Here is a 6,613-nt window from a genome sequence, read left to right on the forward strand (position 1 = left end):
TTCTTTTTAACACTGAATACATTTTCAGGTTTTAGGCTTGAAAGGAGAAAGAGTATCTCAGCAAAACAATTAGAAAAAGGCCTTCTATAAAGCCTCAATACACTTTTCACATAGTTCAGAAATCTAATATATGATCTGCTGCTATCACAGGGTCCAGTGCCTGCCTAAGCACAATAAAAAATAAAAATTACCACAGTGGCATAAAAATGAAGGTAACAGCCTCTTTGCATTACAGAGCAGTACACTGCCTTTGTGCCTCCTCTCCAGTCGTGGTGTATCAGCAGAGCTGAGAAGGGGCTCACAGTGGAAACAGAGAGACCGGCAGTATTGAAGCTGAGGGGTAGCCGTAGAGATGCATGGGAAGCCTTTACTTGCTTCTTGACCACCTAATGCCTGGCTCCAACCTACACTTTCCACATTCAGCTTGTTCAAAGGCTAATCCCCCTGATCTCAATGTGAGAGGCTGTACACAGCATGCAGATGCAGAAAACTTGAGCGGAAAGAACAAATTCGGTACATTGAAAACCTCTTTCTAAATGTTCTTTTCTCTGCATATTTCTAGTAACAAGCAGGTAGTGGGACACATACAACCAAAGTTTGCTTCCAGAGATAGCGTTGTATTAACAAGCTTAATTAATTGCTGGTTATGATTTACTTGCAATCATAGGAGCCCACGCCTTGGCCTAAGACATCTACTTGAAGGAATCCCAGGTTCAAGGGTGAGTGTGATGCTGGCCTAGCTTGCAGAATTACTGCAGTCAAACTGGACTCATGAGCAATGAAAACTATTATTGGATTTGTTGTGATTTTGCATTCCTAGCCCCAGAGCATCTCTTTCTTTTTGAAAACTATGGTCCTTCATGAGTCTTTGTTATAACAAAGGATATTTCAGGGAGAATGTATGTTGGAAATGCATTAGGTAACCACTGAAAACTTGAATTAAGAGTCAGAGCTGAGAGTGCTGAGTAATATTCATCTTGCCCTTCAAGACACTTTGAAATACCTTCTCCCATTGTCCCCTAAACGGGATCAAAAGCTCTGTGAATTATCAGCAACAGCGTATTAGTCATGCTTAAATGCTTTCACATCTCAAAGTACCTCTCAATCTAGGTATTACTAGCAAATATCTTCAACTTAAAGATCATCTGACCAAAGGATCATGGCATTTAGAATGGAATACACTCAATAGGGGCTCTGCTTAGCAGAGAGGAGGAAGAATCAAAAGTTATTTCAGGTATTTATTGGTGTTACTTGACTTAGTAGTGTGTAACAGAACTAAACAAATGGGTCCAAATTGTGTCCATTTAATTCCTAGCAAAGATGAAAAATACCTAACACCATCAGTAAAATCTGGAGCAGGCAGCCCACACATGGTAGACTGAGTCATTCTGAAAATTTTTCCTCACCCGTCTTTGTAAATGCTAAAGCCAAGGAGAGCATTTTCATTCTGTAATTGTCAACTGTAAATCCTTTAGTAGTTTAGGATCCAATCTTTTCCTCTGCATTAGATTTCCTGGGCCACCTCTAAGTACTATCATGCCAAAAGGCAATAAACCTGTTTTTTATTTCTACTAACAAGACCTCAATAAAAATATACAAAAGCCCTTAGTTCTTTCAATCTTCGTGTAGCTTAAATCTTTCTGATTCTAAAATAATCACATATTCACTCAGCATCTTATAAGGACTTACCTTACAACAGGAACTTTCTCATCTAATTAAAAAACCAGATATAATTTAACTAGAAGCTACCCAATACCCGAGTTCCACTACTTCCTGTTAAACTGAACTTAAATTGCCAATACTATTAGAAAATCTAGTAGGTTTGCTGTCAAACATATGCTTCTTTCTTAGAAGATACCAAAGACTTGGCAGAAAAGCTTAATGTCATTTTAGCATACATTATTTGACAATTTAGGGAATTCTGTCATGTTTTTAAATTATCTTCATTGATCTTCTGAAGTTCTTGAAATCAATTATTAAAAAGAACCCAGAGAAACCCTAATATCATTCCTGGACCACAACAGAATGGGAATGCGATGATAGCTGATGCTCCTTACCCAACAGCAGTATTGCTAAGGTCTATACTCTTTAAGAGATACTGTGAAAGGGACTTCTCAGTCCCCTGGGACAAGAGGGAAATTTATTTCCTTACTGAGTAAGTAGCACATGACTTCCTTGAAGATTTCATCCAATTCAAGATTTGGGAGGCCCAAAATGGTAACTTCCAATTACCACGGGGTGTGTTTCAGTCAGGCAATGATCCAGAAAGATCAGAACTAAATCCTTTTCCAGCAGCCTCAGTAATGAATCTGGTTACATTTTCCTCACAGCTGAATCCCACCCAGCAAACACAGCTCTTGACATAATGAGCATCTGAAAGGGCTGTCAGACCAAATCAGTGGTCAACTCGCTATCAATAATCTCTAAATCCAACCCTATTCCTGTATCTGTAAAACCAGAAAAAGATAAAGGACAGTCTAGAGCGTTACTGCAATAACTACCGCCAGTGACTGAACAACAGCTATTAATTCAGGGGCTACTTTAAGGACCGCATAGATTATTACAGATACATTTACTCCATGCCAGTTTCCATGACTGTGCCCCATTATTACACTCGATCATTACTCTCTTTGAAAGAGTCAATTCACTTGCTATCACCTTTACAGCCCTCAATGGCAATCCCAAGATCACTACTGGTAACCATCTTCACACAGAAATTCAAGCTGTGAACATCTGTGCTCCTTTTGCATAAGCTCAGAGCATCCAGGAGAGGAGTTATCTACCCCTGAGAATCTACACCGAGTTCTGCGTCACCAGTGCTGGCTCCCTGTGGACAGTCTCACCTGAGCGCACAACTCATTTCCCATTTCAAACTGCCAGATTTTTTCCCCCTTTGCTCAACGCAGCATGTTTAAACCAATAATCTCCACTTGCTTGCTTGTTAAGTCCAACTTGAACATAAGAATTTGTGATTTTTGTCTCTCTTCACTCCTAGAGAAGGAAGAGATTGAGAGATAAGGAGATTAAACTACATTGGGAAATATTCCCAAGCAGAAATCCACCTCAGTTAAGGAGATGGCCAGCACAGACCAGAGAAACATGACCTTATGTTTTGAAAACTAAGTAAAAATGTTGCTGCTCATTTTTAAGGCAGAAATGTGACCCTCTGCTAATAAACCCTAAAAGATGATCCCTGTTCTCTCCCCAACAACAAACAGGAGCTGCCAAAGTGAGATTGTTTTTATGGTCTCTCACTACGACCTTCAGACTCTTGCCTGCACATCTCCAGTTCAACTACAGATTTGGTAGCTTGTCCAAAGAGCATAGTTATACGCAGCAGATAAACCCTGCCACCTCCCTCTTCTATACCAGAGATCCAAGGCACAGCTTTTCCAATGTCCTTTGCAGCTCTGTTTGTAAGGGCTCACATCTGAGCTGAGGACCATCAGGGAAAATATTTGCTGAAGCAGAAAGCTGGCCTATCTTCTCTGCCTCTGGTTTTGATCTGTCTTGTCCTGTGGAAGCAAGGACATTTTAACAGCCCGTCTTGCCACAATCCTAAATATTTCCGTGCAAATGACTGTTGTGAAATGTTCTGCAAGCACCTTCCTTACCAAAAATATTCCCATTTCTCACGTAGCTATTCTTCAAACTGGCCCTTCCTTGAAAGCTGAAGATTGTTGTGGGTCTTCATAAACAAAGCATTTCAAAACAATAAGTCACTGTACTGAAAGATCCCAGACAATTTTTTTCATCTGGGATGAAACCAAGTTTTTAGGTGACGCCTCCAGAAAAGTTACCACTTCTTGTATTGCTTTGCTGACATGTTTCATCTTCCTCCTCACTTTTCTTTGAAAGTATGCGATAGAGCTGGTCTGGCTAAACCCAGGTCAGCATCCATAGCTCAGGTTGGGTAGCTCCCAAAACTGAAATGTCTACTTACACCGTCACAAACAACATACACCCATCCATTCATATATATCTCATACTAAATGGCCTATTTCCAACTTAGATAACTCCTTTGGAGACATCACACCGTAGGAAGTTGTTCTTTCTGCAACTTCTCCATCAGCTCCATGTAGCTTTTCCTCAAAAAAAGCAAAACAACCCAACCTTCAAAATCCTTTTCAAAGCCCCAACACTGATTCTGACTTTCTCCTAAATCAGAGGAAAGAGCGAGAGCTGGCATAATGCCCATCTCTGAGACAGGATGTTTTGTGCTCCCCTCTCCACAGTGCCCACATCCCAAGCATGCTTTCTGCCTTATCTATTTACCTTATCTGTTGGGATAACATTTCTCAGGCACTGAAGCAACTTACAGCCACAACAACCACATCCGCTTTCAGGAAGAGCTGTTATCCTTACCTCCTGTGGGGAAAAAGAGGCACAGAGGAGTTCAGTGCAAACAACCTTAAAAACCCAAATAGGAGCGCTGGTACGGTTCCAAGCCCTGCACAGGAGAGGCAATCCTCATGGGAAAAGATTTAGTGTAATGTAAAATCTCCTACTGCTTAGCATGGGAATGAAGGGTATATGAACCAAGTTCATGCTTGTTACCAGATTTCCATTGCCTTGTTCTTGCTGATAGTTGTTTTATTGAGTTGAACCTCTCCAGCTGACAATATCAAAACCAAACTGCAAAAGAAAGTACCAATGACTACTGCACGCCCCCCCCAGCAAATCTGGGCTGATGTCGGAGCAATCGTCACTGTGAACACACATTCCCTAGCGCAGTGACTCAAGGATCCATAAAAGAAGAAATCGGAAACCCAAACGACAACTCCAACTTTTTGTTCTTCACAGCAGAAAGCAAATCAATACACTTTCAGCCCTTACAACTGGGAAAGCTTTTCAGCCAGAGCTGATGGGAATACAGAGCATCTATGCCCATCAGCAGACACCACTGAAGCCAGAAATGGGCAAGCAAATCATCGTTTATACAGCAGCTCCTGCTGACACGAACTATACCCATGCCCATACTAGAAATATTTATTTATTCATTTATTTAGCTAATGATGGTTGAGCAGTTAAGTAATCATTTTCTTCTGCTTTGCTCCTTTCCTTAATTTCAGATGCTGAACTAAATGAAGAAAGTAGGTTCCCTGACCAGATCCCAGACACAATCTCAATACAATCTCAGTCACCGGGAGCTCTCAGATGAATACAATGACCTTAGTCACCTTGCTACCACTATGTGTGAAATGGGTGTAATGTTTAAGAGGTCAAAAGTACTGCAAGGTTCAATTGCTTTCTGAAAAAACATATTGAATATAAATAAGTACATTATTTGTATCAATACTTCTTCAAAAGGCTGGCTAGAGATACCAGATGGAGATCTGGTGCAATACTCCAGAAACGCAGTAACATTTTCCTGTATGTGCTGTACTAAAATCGTAAACATGACTGAATCGATGACTCAGATTACTCGAAACACTCCCAGGAAAGGTCACAATTACGTTTTGTCTGAACATCACTGAACATATTACCTATATTTAAATATATTTGTTACAACTAAGCCATTAACTTTGACCCTGCATTAAAGCAAATTTAATAGCATTCACCTCACTGTATGGTATTTAGCAAGCCACCTCTACTTAGAGTAGAGAAAGCCTACATGAGGAAACACTACTGTACTGAATCTCTTGCTGCTTCCACCAGCCACCTTTGTCTTCCTCTTATCTATTATATTAGTTCCACATTACCCTTAAAATGTCCAGAGGGACAGATGCAGGGTAAACCAGCACTACCTTTGCTCTGTTGAACAGCCTCTTCGATTCAACAGAGCTAATATCATAGAAATCCCCATTAATCACATTTATACTAAAGTTCAAAGCACTAAAATCATTAACAATAATGTGTAAAATTGTGTAATGGCATAATAAACTCATCTGCTTTTCCCACAGTAAGTTAGTGAACTGTCATTTGTTTGGCGACTTCAAACAGACATGAACAATAGATCAGGCCAGAGCTGATAGCTCTGCACATCTAAAGGTGCATTTGTACAGTCACAGCTGTGTGTGCAAACCATCACCGTCTCACAGCACAGCAAACCAGCCTGAAGAGGTCTCCCACCCCCACAGAGCACGTCACTAACAGCCAGTTTCACACTAACTCGTGCATTTTCATCCCTGTATAATGGACTTGCAGCAACTTCTAGACATACGCACAAAACATCTACAGATACTGTAGGAACCAGAGACATTTTCCATATACAATAAAAACAAGTATTCGGGGGCAAAGAACAGCAGTATTTACTGGCCACATGGAAAATCTGCATTCATGAGTGAGCATGAAACAGCCTGAAAGCTCATTGTTTGAGTCAGATAGATCCTGTAGTGACACAGCTATAATTAAGCAATTACACATCCCCACCTGTCTTCAGGGAAACTTCAGCTTTCAGCCAGTTAGTATGTGCAGATTTATATTAAAGAGGGTGGAACCAACAATTAGCAACTTATTTTTCATATTACAGAGTAAATTCACTATTAGAATGAAATCTAATGGTACAAAATACTTAGAAAATTAGAACATATAATCCGTCTCCAAGGTGCTAAACATGGAGTTCTTTCTTTCCCAAACAATGTTTTTAATGAACTCTAAAAACTTCCACAGA

This window comes from Phaenicophaeus curvirostris, chromosome 15 (genome assembly GCF_032191515.1).
Source record: "Phaenicophaeus curvirostris isolate KB17595 chromosome 15, BPBGC_Pcur_1.0, whole genome shotgun sequence".
In the NCBI taxonomy this organism is placed as follows: domain Eukaryota; kingdom Metazoa; phylum Chordata; class Aves; order Cuculiformes; family Cuculidae; genus Phaenicophaeus; species Phaenicophaeus curvirostris.